Genomic DNA, 15,928 nt, shown 5'->3' on the forward strand with positions numbered 1-15,928 from the left:
ACTCACGAACCACGAGATCATGAGCTGAGCCGAAGTCGGACGCTTAAACGCGTGAGGCGCCCAGGTGCCCCTTTTGTGGGGTATTTTCATCTTGCAGTTGGCTGTTAGTACTCACACAGATGAGGTGAAATTCCACGACTTTCAGGAAGATCAGAACTTGTGTCATCTGCAGGATACACTTTTTTTTTTTTTTAGATCACGATTTTTACAGCCTTCCAACCACCCACCTTCGCCAAGTATATGCGTTAAGGCAATTTTTAATCAGAAGGGCTGCAGTCAGTCTGTGAATTTAGGAAGAGAATCATTTCTTTACATGTTGACTTTGCATTTCAAGTCACCCCAAAAGGAAGCTCTACTGCATTTGAAAATATCTTGGGAATTACGCAAACGTAGGCAATGCATCTCAGCCTTATCTTTGGCTTCTCTGCCATTTACTGAGAAACTGCACACAAACAGAACCCGACCTGCTCGTGCAGGCTTCGATCACACCGGGGATACGTTATTGTGCGTCTGTTTAACATGCGGTCTTGGGGAAGGTACAAATTTGATACAGTCACACTTTTCTCACCTCCAGTTTACAGTGGAGCAGGTTGTCTTTTTGGTGCTGCCCGGGAAATGAGATGGGATGAAGCTGGGAATACAGCCTCACAACGTGCATAATCCTGGCTCTGCAACTGAGGGAAATCAATGAGGAGAAGCATTGATCTCCTTGCAGAGGGCGAATGCAGTTAGCGCAGAAAAGAGTCTGTCTGGGATTTTGTTATTCAAGTCATTCCACTGCACGTGTTTTCAAACCAACCTCTTATCATGCAGCAGCTCTCTAGAGCTTAGCTCTAGTTACACGGGCACAAAAACCTTGTCTTCTGGAAGGAAAAAGAACCGCGTATCCACGTTTCGGCTTCTGTGTTTGCTCAGGGCTAAATGAAATAGCCTTCACTTCGGTGACACTTCGCTATGTCACCATGTCACTGGGTGGAGAAAGCTGCTGCAGGAAGGTGAGAGTATGAATCATTTCAGGAAAATATTATCCTCAGCTATGATGAATTTGATGTTCCTCTAGGCTGCCTGGCCAATTTGTTTCCCTCTTTTTTTTTTTTTTTTTTTTTAGTAAAGAAGTAAATGTGACCAAGACATTACCTGGAGGGCCCCCTACAGATAGGCACGTGTGTGCCGATACACCCCAAAATGAAACATATTATATAGCCACATGCAGCGTGTAGAAATATATATATTGCAATATTTCATACTTGTTAGTGAAAATATTTTTACAACATAGTGCCTCCCAAGTGCAGGAAATAAATCAAGCCTTTTAAAAAGTGATTGCAGATGATTCATTTAGTGCTGTCATAATACAGTGTTTTCTTTAATGAAAATTTATATAGTTTTTCCTGGACGCCGTGAAATAAATTTATACTGAAAGATGAAAGGCACCAATATATCCAATATTAAGCACGCCCTATACGTAACAATACACAGGAGCTCGACCGAGTGAGGCACAGTCTGACGTCACTCAAATGCACCTTTTCTACGATTTCCCAAGTGAAAATCATGGTATGAATGTACTAGAAACTGGTGGCATTTGGAAAGGAGGCAGGGCACTTCTAGATCAACCTTATGCTATCACAGTACACTACCAACAGAATGATTCAGATAATAGATTTGTGTTTTACATTTATATATACACACACACACACACACATATATAGACATGTGTATATATATGTATATATATGTGTATATAATTTGTTTATTTCTTTTTGAGAGAGACAGAGAGCAAGACAGAGTGTGATCAGGGGAAGGGCAGAGAGAGAGGGGGACAGAAGATCTGAAGCAGGCTCTGTGCTGACAGCAGAGAGCTCCATGGGGGGCTCGAACTTAGGAACCATGAAATCATGACCTGAGCTAAAGTCGGAGGCTTAACTGACTGAGCCACCCGGGTGCCCCGGGATCTGTGTTTTAAACAACGTGCTTGCGACTGTTAACGTCTGCAGCAAGAGACAAATAAAGCTAGCAACCGCAGCCTCTTAGAGCATTTAAAATTGCAGACAGCTATAAGAAAATGCGACTAGAAGAGGATGGCCAGCATAGAATGATCGAGAAAGGACAGCAACCGGACATGTATTTATTTATTTATTTATTTATTTATTATTATTTTTTTTTAATGTTTATTTATTTTTGAGACAGAGAGAGACAGAGCATGAACGGGGGAGGGGCAGAGAGAGAGGGAGACACAGAATCGGAAGCAGGCTCCAGGCTCTGAGCCATCAGCCCAGAGCCCGACGTGGGGCTCGAACTCACAGACCGCGAGATAGTGACCTGAGCTGAAGTCTGATGCCCAACCGACTGAGCCACACAGGCGCCCCCAGACATGTATTTATATGTATATATGTGAATATACAGGCATGCCCCCTTTGGTTGTGCTTTGTTTTACTGCCCTTTGCAGAACTGCACCTTTTACAAGTCAAGGTTTGAGTCAACCCTACATCGAGCAAGTCTGTCGGTGCCTTTTTCCCAACAGCATTTGCTCATTTCGTGTCTCTGTGTCACATTTGGGTGATTCTTGCAATATTCCAAACTTTCCCACGATTATTATATTTGTTATGGTGATCTGTGATCAGTGATGACGCTTTGCCAAAAGCTCTGAAGGCAGTTAGCATTTTTCAGCAATAAAGGATTTTTAATTAAGGAATATATGTTGTTTATTTAGACATCGCGCTATTGCGCATTTCATGAATGACAGTACCGTGTAAGCCTAAGTTTTTAATGCACTGGAAAGACAAAATATTCATTTGAATTATTGCAATATTCACTTTATTGTGGTGGTCTGAAACCAAAGGCGCAATATCTACGAGGCAGACCTGTGTATGCACATATTTAATTTTAGAGTCCTGGAATATGTAGTAAGGACTCATGATAAACAAAGAGCAGGCATGTAAAGTCAGGACTTAGGATAAACACATGAGGACCGAAGAGAACAAAAAATCCTCTCTGATACACTCAAAAATATTCACAGAGATTGTAGTTCAGAGGGCAGTGATCTTAAAAAAATTTTAATGACAAAACAAAAGGCTGTTCTGGCTGGGGATACGGTGGTGATATGGGGTTGGTTTTAAGAGGGGAGTAGGTGGGAAGGGGGAGAAGGGGCATGCGTTATCACTGTTTTTGGGACCTCAACTTCATAGACTCTGTGAACCGTGTGGCCCATCATGGGCTGTCAATCATGAGCTGCAGGTACCAATGGAAAACAAGCCAAAGAAGTCATGGTCCGATGCTCATGTTCTCCGGGGTTACGAGTGTCAGAGTGAGGGTGACTCTTTGTCTGAAGTAAAAAGTGAGGTTATGATTCTTCCCCTTATGACGATCTACCTTGGAACCTCAAACAAAACCTTGAGTACTGTATCAGTCATGGTGCAATCAGGAGAGAGAAGCCACATAGTAGTTTGAATAGGAAAAGTTCAATATAAAGAACTTCTAATTTAAGAGGGGACTGGAGTAATGAGGTATCTGTTAGTAGGAGATAAAGAGAACTCTGAAGAAAGTAGAAAGATAAGACATACTAGCACATAATACTCTAACACTATACCATGTCCCTTACACCATGGCTGAGAGAGAGAGAAGCCAAGGGAGAGTCTCCCCAGAGCTGAGATCTAAATATTGAGAGGTCATGGCCATCGCTTACTAAACGGATGAAAAGCTGCTAGTCAAACTTTGTGGCAATCCATCCCCTAGGAGACCAGAAAAAGCCATTCACGGGTGAATGGCCTGGGTGGTTCCGTTGGTTAAGCATCTGGCTTCAGCTCAGGTCACGGTCGCACGGTATATGGGTTCGAGCCCCACGTCGGGCTCTGTGCTGACAGCTCAGGGCCTGGAGACTGCTTGGGATTCTGTGTCTCCCTCTCTCTCTACCCACGCCCCTCTTGCACTCTGCCTCTGCCTCTGTCAAAAATAAATAAATATTTTTTAAAAATTAAAAAAAAAAAGCCATTCATGAGAAGGTGTCTCACTCAAGGTAATCTAGGGAAGAAACACCTGAATCAGTCGTCCGGGGAGGCTTCAAGGATTCTGCCCCAGGGGCGCCTGGGTGGCTCAGTCGGTTAAGCATCTGACTCTTGGTTTCAGCTAGGTCATGATCTCATGCTTCGTGAGTCTGAGCCCCACTTTGGGCTCTTTGCTGACAGCTCAGAGCCTGGAGCCTGCTTCGGATTGTCTGTCGGTCTGTCTGTCTCTCTCTGACCTTCGCCTGCTTATCCTCTGTCTCTCTCTCAAAATAAATAAACACTAAAAAATATATTCAAAAGAAGGAGAAGGAGAAGGAGAAGGAGAAGATGACGACGACCATCACCAGACCAAATAGTAGCTGGGTAGGCAGGACAAATCTCTTGACTTACAAAAGTCTAGATCAGTCCTCTTGCATCATTTACACCATGTTCTGAGCACAGACAATGAAGGGATAGAGCATTAGCCGTGCTTCCTTTTTCACTACTCGTAAAGGGCAGAGTTAGACACACAGATAAATGACCCAGCCTTAAGCCAATTCTTTCCCTTTTCATGAAATTGCTGTTCAAGAAATGTTCTTCGTTTATGTTCTGTAGTAGGACAGCGTATGCCTTTGCCAGTGCGGCCGAAACAAAGCACCACACACGTCTTTTCTCAGAGTCCTGGAGGCTGAAAGCCCAAATCAAGGATTCGGCTTCTTCTGGGGCTTCTCACCTTGACTTATACATGGCTGTCATCGCCCTGTGTCTTCACACGGTCTCTCCTCCGTGTCTGCTTCTGTGTCCAAATTTCCTCTTCTTATGAGGACACCAGGCATATTGGCTTAGGGCCCACCCTAATGCCCTCATTCTAACTCAATCCCGTCTTCAAGGACGCTCTCTGCAAGACAGTTACAGTTTGGAGCATGGGGGCTTCGGATACACAATTCAGACCATATCAGGTGGTTAACCGTGGGGGGTGGTGGTTAACTTCAGAATGCTTAGGTTCACATTCCAGATCAGCCAGTTTGGTATATGAGCCGCATAACACTGGGCACTTTACTTCCTCACCTCGAATCTCGGTTTCTTTAATAACTACTTTGCAAGTCCGTTGCGAAATAGAAGGTGGCACAGGCAAAGTATTTAGAAGAACTTCTGGAGTATACTAAGAGCAAGAGATATCAACTATTGGTCACGTTGATATTATTTTAAATCGTCTTTTATTAACGATAAACACACAATGGGTACTTCCCGGATGACGTGATACCTCGGTGTATAATATCGTGGGAGGGGACACAAACCAATAATGACCAAGTTAAATTTGTGTTTTCCTCAGGACCTCTGCACATGCTGCGCTTGATGCCTGCACTGCTGCATTGCTGGCTTCTTCCAGCCTTTGCCCGGATGGTACACCATGAGAGAGGCCTTCCTCGGCCACTCTGTGTTAAGGAGGTGCTCGCTCATTCTTGCTGTCTATCCTATTGTCTTCTTTTTCAGTATCCTGAGTGTCAGCTCTCTGTCTTGTCCCCTGTAATGTCAACTATTTTTCTCATTGCTACATCCTGAGTTCCTGGCATGCTGAACACGGCACACGGATGGTGTTCGACGCGTGCTGTTTAATTGGGTAAGATAGAGAAAGCTGTGCGACACTGTATGTGGAGGGAAGTACCGGGTGAATGAAATTTGCAGCCAGATGCTCAAGAACATAAATGGAAGGTCTCCACAAGAAGAAAGGGATACATTCACTACATTTTGGGAATACTTACGTTCTTGTAAGCCAGCGATAACAATATTCATTGTTTTTATTGCTGGAAAACCTTTATTCCCTTCCAGGACACTAGCCCCCAAATGACTACAGCAAGGAGATGGTATCTTATAATGTTACCTTTGAAATCTATCAACAGAGAGGCCCAACTCCTTCAACAACCATTGGAATCAAATGCAACTGGCACAACAATGTGAGTGCTTAATGCGCTCACATCTCCTTTCCAGTCCAACCCACTCCAAAGCATCAGAGCTGATCCTCAGGTTACCACAGACTTCCAAGGGGGTCGTGTCAGCTCTGCAGGATCCAGAGAAAAGAAAAGCAAAGTTCCAGAAAACACAAAGGCCATCAAGCCCAAACACACATTTCTTTGACCGAGCCCACGGTGCATGAATATCGCGACGACGATTAGTTTTGGTGTAGGGTTGTTTTGTCAGGTCTAAGTGGTCAGGAGGGCCATTTATATGGTCCCACTTTATTTTGTTAGCACCAAACAGTTATGATCAGGTCAGATATGTTTCTTGCACGCATAAATGAGCATCTGTGCACCTTTTTTTTTGCATGAAAATTTGAGCGCAATTCTTGTTAAAAAGTCTAGCTCAAGTTATGAGATGATTTGAACTAGGAAACATTGCATGTATGTAACCTTGTCTGCCAAGAGCCTCTTATCGCTTGTAGTTTTATCATCACTATTTTAATCCCACGGTTGGATATGAAAGCCTGTCCAAGTGTGAGAGCGCGATTTGACGATACTTTTCAAATACAAATTGAGATCATCTGACTCTATTAATATACAAAGAAGACTCTTAAAAATCAACTTTAAGGGCACCCGGGTGGCTCGGTCAGTTAAGCGTCTGACATCGGCTCAGGTCACGATCTCACAGTTCGTGAGTTTGAGTCCCGCGTCGGGACTCTGTACTGACAGCTCGGAGCCTGGAGCCTGCTTCAGATTCTGGGTCTCCTTCTTTTTCTGTCCCTCCCCAGCTCATGCTCGGTCTCTCTCTCAAAAATAAATAAACATTTAAAAAATCAACTTTAAATTGAAGAAAGAAAACAACTTGTCGGCAGTCGGTATGGCAGTTCGGGTACAACAAGGCGGACAGTCTTGCAGGGATCGTGTGAGGCACAATTCAGGGTGGGACCCACATGGGATCAGGGGCAAACACGATCATTTTCTCCTAAGCACTACCCGACCAAGGATTTCACCAAGCGAAATACTGAAATTAGCATCTGAACCATATAGTATAAATGTAATGGACTCATTACATTTAGTTCATGTCACATTATGGATTTAATTCTTACCAACTCTTCAGCTTTGCTGACCTTTACAAGATGTTTATAAGGGACACCTGTACAGGCATATGAAGGGGACTTTCCTTGACAGAGCCGGACTCACGCCATTAGCGCCATCAAGATTCTGGTGCCCAGAAAGGTAAGTTCGATTTGTTCTTTCCAGAACAATAAACTTGGCAAAGAGTAGTCTTTGCTGTTGGTTATTCTGAAAGCATGGCAATTATTATTTTTTTTTTTATTTTTTTTTTCAACGTTTATTTATTTTTGGGACAGAGAGAGACAGAGCATGAACGGGGGAGGGGCAGAGAGAGAGGGAGACACAGAATCGGAAACAGGCTCCAGGCTCCGAGCCATCAGCCCAGAGCCTGACGCGGGGCTCGAACTCACGGACCGTGAGATCGTGACCTGGCTGAAGTCGGACGCTTAACCAACTGCGCCAGCCAGGCGCCCCAGCATGGCAATTATTAATGTGGGTGGGGGTAGCAAAGCAAAGACCATTTATTTTGTCTGTTTTACAGAACGTCTAAAAGTGAGGTGCCATATACAATTTTTTCTGCCATTATGTGTTCCTAAAAAACTTCATGTTCTGAAAAATTGAGCACTGAAAGTAACAGGGTCCAATGGGTATATAGGGTCAGGTCAGATCATTCAAACGTATGCAACCTTGCAATCAGAGCCCACTAGGAACACGTTAGTGATCTTTTTATAGTAAAAAAAAATCTTTAAAAATGTTTATTAATTATTGAGAAAGAGAGAGAGAGAGAAAACAGAGCACGAGTGGGGGAGGGGCAGGGAGAGAGGGGGACACAGAATCCGAAGCAGGCTCCAGGCTCCGAGCTGTCAGCACAGAGCCTGACGCAGACCTTGAACCTATGAACCACAAGATCATGACCTGAGCTGAAGTCGGACGCTTAACCCACTGAGCCACCCAGGTGCCCCCAACATGTTAACGATCTTAATAAAAATTCTAATCCGGTTAAAAAGACATTTGAAATTCCTAATCAACAAATACTTAAACAAACGTAGGATTTTATCCTTTTTATCCTTCTAAGTTTCTTAAAAATTTATTTTGAGAGAGAGAGAGTCAGTCCCAAGCAGGATCCAAGCTGTCAGCGCAGAGCCCTATGTGAGGCTTGATCTCACGTCTGATTATGGCCTGAACCAAAATTAAGAGTTGGATGCTTAACCAACGGAGCCACCCAGGCACGCCGGATTTTATCCTTTTTTTCAAACAGAAGTGAAAGGTGCTCAAGGGAAGCGACTCGAAGGAAGAACCAAGGTTGCTACGGTACAGAGATGAGAACAAAATATACCAAGAGTAAGGAAGAACTGGGCCAAAAGCACCTACATCAAGTTCTGACTAAACTGAGTCAAGGAGAGGACGGTGTGGCAAATGGCCATCACGTGGGAAACTCTGTTTCTCAGTGGTTTGCTCCATCCAGCTCTTGTTACTTGGTGACATAAAACATTCGTGGGAGGAATAATTCACTTTACATGTCAACTTGACCGGGCTAAGGCATGCCCTGATAGCTAGAAAAACATTATGTCTGGGTGTGTCAGTGGAAGAGATGATCAGCATCTGAACTGGGAGACTAAGTAAAGAAGGCTGCCCTCGCCAGGGCTGGTGGCATCGTCCAATCCACTAAGGGCCTGAAGAGAACAAAAAGTTAGAGGAATGGCAAATTCGCTCTCTGCTGAAACTGACACGTCCACACTCTTGGTTCTTGGGGCTTTGGACTTGGAATGAATGACACCTTGGGAGTTCCTGATATTCCATCCTGGAGATGGGGGTCATGGGACTTCTCGGTCTCCAGAAGCACAGAAGCCAATTCATATATATGTGTGTGTTATATATAAATATATGTGTATTAATAAAAACTCATGTAAGAACTAACAGGACTTCCTTGTGATATTAGCGATGTTTTCTTATTTACAATCACATATGAGCTTGTGCCCATCGGAGAAGCACGGTGGGGCCAGACCAGACTGCATTTCACTTGTAAGTATGTGTACTTATCTCTACAATCACTAGTTGATTTGAATCATTGCCGTTCAAACAAATCTTACTAAGTTTGGCTAAACAGTCCGTATTCCTTTTATTGGATCTTGAGATCCCTACAACCCATTTCCTTTCTTTCTGGGCTACAGTTTTCTTCTCACCTTCTCTGGTTTGTTACAGGTCAGGGTTTCCAGGTACATTTTCTCTTCTTCCTTCCTCTTCTCACTATTGTCTGCTTAGCTTATTCTATATTAATCATCCTGTTCTTTTTTCTTTTCTTTATTATTTTTGAGAGAGAGCACAAGAGAGCATGAACAGGGGAGAGGGGGAGAGGGAAGGAGAGAGAGAATCTCAAGCGGGCTCCATGCTCAGTGAAGAGCCCAAAGTGGCTCGATCCCACAACCCTGGGATCATGACCTGAGCCGAAATCAAGTGTTGGACCCTCAAATGACTGAGCCACCCAGGTGCCCCTTATCCTTATTCTTTTATTTATTTATTTTTTAATGTTTATTTATTTTTGAGAGAGAGAGAGAGAGACACACACACACACAGGGCACAAGCTGGGGAGAGGCAGAGAGAGAGGGAGACACAGAATCCGAAGCAGGCTCCAGGTTCCGAGCTGTCAGTGCAGAGCCCAACCTGGGGCTCGAACTCATGACCCGCAAGATCATGACCTGAGCCAAAGTCAGACGCTCAACCTACTGAGCCACCCAGGCATCCCTTATCCTTATTCTTCATGTAACTGTGTTTTGATGGTAAGACATCTCATGTCCACCTATATTAAGCGAGCAGTGTTCAAAGAAGCAACAATGTGTATTTAAAGAAGTTGAAACTTGCAGGCACACTTCCTGCAACATATGACCAACCCACTTTTCAACTAGCTTGTTCTCTTCACTGTGTACACAAATATAACGCTCTCAGATACGTGTGTCTGCTTTCCAGGGCCGCCATAACCCATCACCACAAAGTGGGTGTTAGTTTTACTCTCTCACAGCTCTGGATTCCAGAAGTCCGAAGTCAAGGTGTTAACACTCTCTGATGCTCGTTGGCCTGCAGACGCATCACTGCCATCTTGGCCCCTTTCGCCATGTTGAATTCTCCTTTGTGTGCATGTTTTCTTTCCTTCTCTTCCCTCACAACACCCGGCATTGGTTTTAGGGCCCACACTAATCCTGGATGACCTCATTTTGAGATCTTAAAGAACATCTGCAAAGTACCTCTTTTTCCAAATAAGACCACATCCCAGGTCCCGGGGAGTACCTTTTTGAGGGGCATCATTCACGCACTACAGCGCAACTGACGCGATTTTTGTTGTCATGGAATGATGACGACGGATTTTGTTTAATTGTTGACAGTCTGTTGTTAAATGGCTGGTGTAGATGGGACTAGACTCAGTGGCTGGGAGAGTTTTACTCTGTTTGAAATTAACTTATTTTTATTGATTCTATGACCTTGTTTGTATGAGTTGAATGCCCCATGAGAAAGCACGTTGATTAGACAGACGAGTTCGCTAGGAAAAAGTGACTCAGTAGGCCCAACAGTATTCACTTTGGCTCTCCCTCACAGGCAATGTAAGTCTTAACAAGTCAACTTCTTTACAGCAACTGGAGTGTGAAAGCATTCATAAATTACACAAATTCTCATAGAGGGAAAGTGAAATTTACCTGCAGGGAAAAATACAAATGTAAATTATTTTCTAGAGTTTATTGTGTTTGTAGCAAGAGATGATGATTGTTTCCACTTCTGACCCTGAATACAACACACCAACACACGCACAGGTACCCCCACACCCACACCCACCACCACACATACACAAATACACACACACATATACAAACACACACGAGCACACACATACACACACAGGTACATCAACACATAACACACCAATATACACCAACATACACACACTTACTTACACACACACACACACACACACACACACACACACACACCAACCTAACTGAGCAGGGTTAGACTCAGACTAAATTCCCGAAGTGACGTTAAGCAACTCACACGTATAGATACGGCGAACAGTAATTAAAAACAATGTATTTACTTTAGTTTTTCCTTTCAGTACATTCCAGAGTCTTTTCTTAATCTTCCATTATTGCTCACTTAATTAATGACAATGTTGCCACATTTCTTTTACATAATACACCATTCCCCGGCAAATGCAAGGAGATCTTGGCACACAAGGCTATTGTTTCTCTTTTCACTGTTCTTTCTGTACAGCACCGAGCAATATGAGTCCCAATTATTTTATCCACCGAGAAAGCAAAGTTTAAATCAGAGCCTTTAATCAGAGGGCTACCTGAAGCTTTGACATCATTAGATGAAACTAACTGCATAACTTTAGCAACTGAGTTTACACACACTACCAGAATTTTACTATTATCATTTCTGTTAGCATCTGCTGCTTTTGTTGTTGTTTTAGCAATACCAGGGCTCCTGGGGCACCTGGGCATCTCATTCGGTCGAGCGTCCCACTTCGGCTCAGGTCATGATCTCGCGGTTCGTAGGCTCGAGCCCCGCGCCGGGCTCTGTGCTGACGGCTCAGAGCCTGGAGCCTGCTTCGGATTTTGTGTCTCCCTCTTTATTCCTCCCCTGCTCACACTCTGTCTCTCTCTCTCTCTCTCTCTCAAAAAAAATAAAGATTAAAAAACTAAAAAATAATCATAATACCAGGGCTCCTGGTAAAGTGTAGGTGACTCTTCAGAGACCTGAGTCAATGTCCAAAAAAAATCTAGTTTTGGGGGGGAACTTCTTGTGTGGTCAGCTATAATCGCTTTTCCTAGACCCACGGGGCACGCTTCCAGGTCCGAAACGTGCACAGGCTACGGCTTGACCCTTCAAGGTGCTATCAAAACATAAATACATTTCTTCGGAGAAAACTCCCTGCTCCAGCATAGCCCCTTGAAACTGTCCAACTTGATCTGTGATTCCTGCTGAGATATGCATTACATCATGGTCTATTTTCGGCTTGTTACATTAATCAAAACCTATGCCATTTATTAAACAGCTTCCTGCAGCTCAGGCATTTGAAATGAAGAGTGCCAGCAAGCAGCTAGCTGCCAAACACCATGAACGAAAGAGGTGGGCTGGATTGGAGTCATGTACAAATTGAATTTCAAGTGACTGAGCAGCCTCTTTATCTCTGGGTGACACAACCGGGCACTGTGGCCGTGTGCTTAAGGAAATGAAACCCAGAGCCACGGTTCAATCATGGGGTGGTTACCAGGGCCCTGCCCAGCAGTCTTTCCGGAACCGCTGATGAGTGTGACCTTTACAAAAATGCACAAAGCCTTGATTTCTGCCCGGTTAACCTTTCCAAGCCGGAACCCCTCTGTGAAACCTACCCACGGCAGAGGGAAGCTTCAGAATCAAAACAGAAACACACATTTTATGAAAGAGCGAGTACAAACACCCGCCCGCCCGCACGTATTCTCGGAGGATGAAGACATTGAACCCGATCTCAATTATTCTCTCAACTGTGTGTTTTCAGGCATTTACACTCCTCTTCCTCTGGAGCAGGAAAGTACCGGTACTCAGTGTAGTGTCAACCCTGTACTTCAATTCGTTTGCTCCACTTCACAATAGGCTTGGCCGAAACTGGTGGGGAGGATGGAAATTATGTATGTTCGGGAATTGCCGAAAGTCCCTGAGTCCATTTGCCCACTGTTAAATAATGACCGAGTGCACGTGCTGAGGGAAGGGGCAGGTATTCAACTGACAGCCTCCGTTTCCACCACTGAGCCAACCAGGAAAACCATGGGGATTGGAGAGCGTTTCCAATGTAAGGGATTTTCGTGGCGAGGGTGGAGGGCACAGAGCGTTAACGACGGTGAATCTAGCAACATTCGTACTCTATTATAACAATGCGTCAAACCTTCCTTCCTTGGTTCCTATCTGCTTTTAATAATATTTTGTTTTTAAGTGAATCTAATTTTGCTGATTATTAATATATTGATTCAGACCACATTCATCACTAAGAAAAAGTAAGTCAAGCAGCTTATCTAACCCTCTTTTATATTTTTAATGTTTATTTATTTTGAGTGAGAGAGAGAATGAGGGAAAGGCAGAGAGAGAGGAGAGAGAGAAAATCCCGACAGGCTCTGCAGTGTCAGCACGGACGGAGCCTGACATTGGGCTCGAACTCATGAATCAGGAGATCGTGACCTGAGCCGAGATCAAGAGTCAGACGTTCGACCGAGTCACCAGGCGCCCCTGATCCTCTTTTAATATCTAGTTCTAGGAGTTGCATTTTCACTACTAGGCTTTTCTCTTGACTGAGTTCTTTGCGTACCCCATCACGTGACTCGCCTAGCAAGCAAGCCCATGAAGCAGTGAGAATAGGCTAAGTTATTATTATTGATGAGAAAACTAACGTCCAAAGAGGTTGAAGAGCATGTCAAAGGTCAACATGGCAAATCACTAGTAATCCTGGAATGTCAACCTTCCTGTTCCGTAATTTCTATGAAGAACAAGGGAGCCGGCAGTAAGGCTATGGGGAAACCGGTGACTTCAAAAGACAACTCTGATTGTCTTTACAGACTCTCAATCTGCAGCTTCCTGTTTACCATATTCACTGGAGAAACCTTGTCAAAGTGCAGGAAACCCCTGCTCTGCAAACACCCAGCTTAGAAACACCATCCAGCCAAGTGATCGACCATGAGATACTGCGGGGAGGGGGCAGGGCAAACTTTTAGAGACTCAATTTAGAAGTAAAAAAAAAAAAAAAAAGTAGGAGGGAGGATACGCTGCAAAAGAAGAAAGAAAGAACAGATGACCTCCACCATGGTTCATTCATTCGCGCAGCCGCCATGGGTTAGGCAGAAAAACTGCCACAGGAGAGAGTCCGTGAAATTCACAAACCCCTTTTATTCCTCCTGTTTGAGGCACTGCACTAAGTGCTGAGAATACAGATCCAAGATGGTCTATAAATAACTCCAAGCAGAGGCTGGGTGTGAAGAAGGCTACTAGGAAAGTACTAGGGAAATGAGAACACAGAGGTGGGAAAGTTTATGTCTGGCTGAGGTAACTGGGGAAAGGCTGTGAGTCCAAGGCTGGGGCTGTGATGGATGAGCGGGGCTCCCGAGTTCTCAGAAGTCGGCCTCACGAGGTATTACTCCCTGGATCCCGATTTGAAACCCAAAACGGTTTTGCGGGGGGTGTTTTAGGAAACCAGACGCTTTTATAAAATGTAAAATACGTAAAGCAATGAACACAGCGTGAAGCACATTCAGACTGCTATGTCCTGGCCCTTCTGTTTCCCAGGTATCTATATTGTGGCTCGTTTTCCCCTCAGTAGACATTATAATACCATTTTACAGAGGGGGACACTGAGGCTTTAAAAAGGCCAAGTCACTTCACCTTCACTAGGAACGGGACATTAATGTAGTTATCTTCAAGCAAGTAGAGTTCTCAAAAAATGCAAAATGCTCTTACCAATCATAACCCGCACAGATAACCCAGCCCTACTGGCTATGTAGGGAACTACACGGTGTCGGGTCGTCCACAAAAGAGGCTTGAGATGGTGAATTTTGTCAGCGTACGTGACCCCCCTTTCAAAGCTCCCATGTATAATGCAAAACTTTCCAAAATACATTTTCTTTTCTGTAAGACAATGTCTCTTTTATTTTGACTAAGTATAGTTTCTCACCCTCCTCACTGTTCAATACAGGAGGCATCTGTCCCCAAAGACAGGACTTAGCTTAAGTTAAAAATCAAAATGAAGGGGGGTGCCTGGGTGGCTCAGTCGGTTAGGCACTCGACTTCGGCTCAGGTCATGATCTCACAGTCCGTGTGTTTGAGCCCCGCGTCGGGCTCTGTGCTGACAGCTCGGAGCCTGGAGCCTGTTTCGGATTCTGTGTCTCCCTCTGTCTCTGACCCTCCCCCGTTCATGCTCTGTCTCTCTCTGTCTCAAAAATCAACGTTAAAAAAAAAGAAAAAAAATGTATAAAAAAAATAAAAATGAAGGGGCACCAGGGTGGCTCAGTAGGTTAGGCACCCAACTTTGGCTCAGGTCATGATCTCACGGTACTGAGTTCAAACCCCGCATCAGACTCTGTGCTGTCAGCTCAGAGCCCGCTTCGGAGCCTCTGTTACCCTCTCTCTCTCTCTGCCTCTCCCCTGCGGGTTCTCTCTCTCAAAATAAAAAACTTGGGGCGCCTGGGTGGCTCAGTCGGTTAAGCGTCTGACTTCGGCTCAGGTCATGATCTCGCGGTGTGTGAGCCCCAGCACCGCGTCGGGCTCTGTGCTGATGGCTCGAAGCCTGGAGCCTGCTTTGGATTCTCTGTCTCCTTCTATCTCTGCCCCTCCCCGACTTGTGCTCTGTCTCTCAAAAATAAATAAATGTAAAACATAAATAAAAACCTCAAAATAAAAATAAAAATGAGGGTGTGTAGGGTATATGTAAGTGTGAAGGCTGATCCCACTTGAGTGACTGATGAGTGCCCTGGGGGGAAAGTATTTTATGCTGTCAACTCTGGCCTGTGTCTTCAGAGGCAGGGCCTCAGTGTATTTGCTGTTTGCATTGCTCTGGCTATGCTGCTTTAAATTTGGGGTCCCTAAGAAATCCACGTGGGCAACTTTCTTGGAGCCTTCAAAGTAGAGCCAAATGCTTCGTCCTCAGCGGGAAAGCGACTTTAATTAATTCTGGACAGACCTTTCCATTGAAAAGCAAAACACGCCCGCCCGAGGCTTTTCAGAAAGGTTAGGCTATACCTTTTCCCTCTTATTGTTTATGAAGCGGATGTTAGGGTTTGTCACACAAGTCTCTATCTCCTGTGTTGCTGTGGGTGAATCTGCCTTTTAAAATCTTTTTTTTTTTTTTTTAACGTTTATTTATTTTTGAGACAGAGAGAGACAGAGCATGAACAGGGGAGGGGCAGAGAG

Source organism: Prionailurus viverrinus, chromosome A1 (genome assembly GCF_022837055.1).
Source record: "Prionailurus viverrinus isolate Anna chromosome A1, UM_Priviv_1.0, whole genome shotgun sequence".
NCBI classification, from domain to species: Eukaryota; Metazoa; Chordata; class Mammalia; order Carnivora; family Felidae; genus Prionailurus; species Prionailurus viverrinus.